Genomic DNA, 1960 nt, shown 5'->3' on the forward strand with positions numbered 1-1960 from the left:
GTATTTGTTTTATTTTAATTTTAGTTATAATATGTCTGAATTTATTTTGTCTGTATAGGTCTTTTAAGTTTTTAGTTTTATTTAATTTTATTTATTTTAATACTTCAACAAACTAAATGGAAATGAAATAACATATATATTTAATTTATAAATGTGTATATATATATATATATATATGTATGTGTGTGTTATAAAGTTTTAGCTTTTAGTTTTGGATCTGTTTTTAGTTGTTTTAATACTACAATTGATTGCTTCTGTCGTCCTCATTTGTAAGTCGCTTTGGATAAAAGCGTCTGATAAATGACAAAAAAAAAATATATATATATATATATATGTATATATATATATAAACACGCACACAGTCAGGTCCATATACAGTCATGTGAAAAAGTTAGAACACTCTATTGAATTCCATGGTTTTCTGTATCGGGGCATAGTAAAAAAAAATGTCTGGTCCTTGGCAGGTCTTAAATTTGAAAACTAAACCCACAAGACATTGCACTGTGTCATTATTTATTTACTAAAAATAATGCCAAAATAGAAAAGCCATGTGTGACAAAGTTAGGACACCCTTACTGTTAACATATAGGGTGTGTTCCAAACGGGATATATCGCCCTCTGAAGGGCACTTCGGAGTGAAAACAATCATGGCCGCCATATTGAAGGGTCGTTCCAAACCGAAGTGCTCAAAACTGGCCACTTCAAAGGGCCCTTCGGAATGAAGGATTACAACTGATGGACACTTCGGGCTCCCATGATCCTTTGCATGATAACGGCGCCTCCGTGTGGGCAGAAGATGATGACGCAGAAGGGCACTTCAAGAAACAGTTGTTTGGACACCCTTCAACCCTTCGAAGCTCTCACTCCGGAGGGTAAACCCGTTGAAGGGATTAGGGCATAGGGATGAGCCCTTCCGAATGGAACAAAGGGAGGAATTAAGAGGGTAAGTAGCAGTCAGGCACTGCTAATCAAATACCTTTGATTAACTGATCATCAGCAAGTGTGAGCTCCTCTATAAAAGCAGAAGTTTTGGCGGTTTGCTGGTCTGGAGCCTTCAGGTGTGTGTTAACACAATACCAAGAAGGAAAGACATCAGCAATGATCTTAGAGGAGCAATTGTTGCTGCCATTAATCTGGGAAGAGTAATACAGCCATTTGCAAACAAATTGAAGTCCATCATTCCACAGAGATGAAGACAATTCACAAGTGGAAGACATTCAAACAGACCCCAATCCTCCCAGGAGTGGACATCCCAGCAAATTCACCCCAAGATCAGATAATGTAACGCTCAGAGAAATGGCAGAAAACCCAAGAACTTCACCGCAGACTCTACAGGCCTCAGTTAACATGTTAAATGATAAAGTTAATGGCAGTACAATTAGAAAAATATGGGACAAGTATGGCATGTTTGGAAGGCTTGCCAGAAGAAAGCCTCTTCTATAAAAAAAACAAACAAACAAACAAAAAAACATGGCAGCACGGTTTAGGTTTGCAAAGTTGCATCTGAACAAACCGTAAGACTTCTAGAACAATGTCCTTTGAACAGATGAGACCAAAGTGGAGATGTTTGGCCATAATGCACAGTGCCACAATTGGTGAAATCCTAAAGAGCATATCAGCACAAACACCTCATAGCAAAAGTCACACATGCTGGTGGAGTGCTGATGATTTTGGGCTCAGATAATGTAACGCTCAGAGAAATGGCAGAAAACCCAAGAACTTCACCGCAGACTCTACAGGCCTCAGTTAACATGTTAAATGATAAAGTTAATGGCAGTACAATTAGAAAAATATGGGACAAGTATGGCATGTTTGGAAGGCTTGCCAGAAGAAAGCCTCTTCTATACAAATAGAATATGGCAGGATAGCTTAGGTTTGAAAAAGTTGCCTCTGAAAAGACTATAAGACTTCTAGAACAATATCTATTGAACAGACCAGACCACAGTGGAGATGTTTGGCG

This window comes from Sinocyclocheilus anshuiensis, unplaced genomic scaffold (assembly GCF_001515605.1).
Source record: "Sinocyclocheilus anshuiensis isolate Anshui unplaced genomic scaffold, SAMN03320099.WGS_v1.1 scaffold145, whole genome shotgun sequence".
NCBI lineage: Eukaryota > Metazoa > Chordata > Actinopteri > Cypriniformes > Cyprinidae > Sinocyclocheilus > Sinocyclocheilus anshuiensis.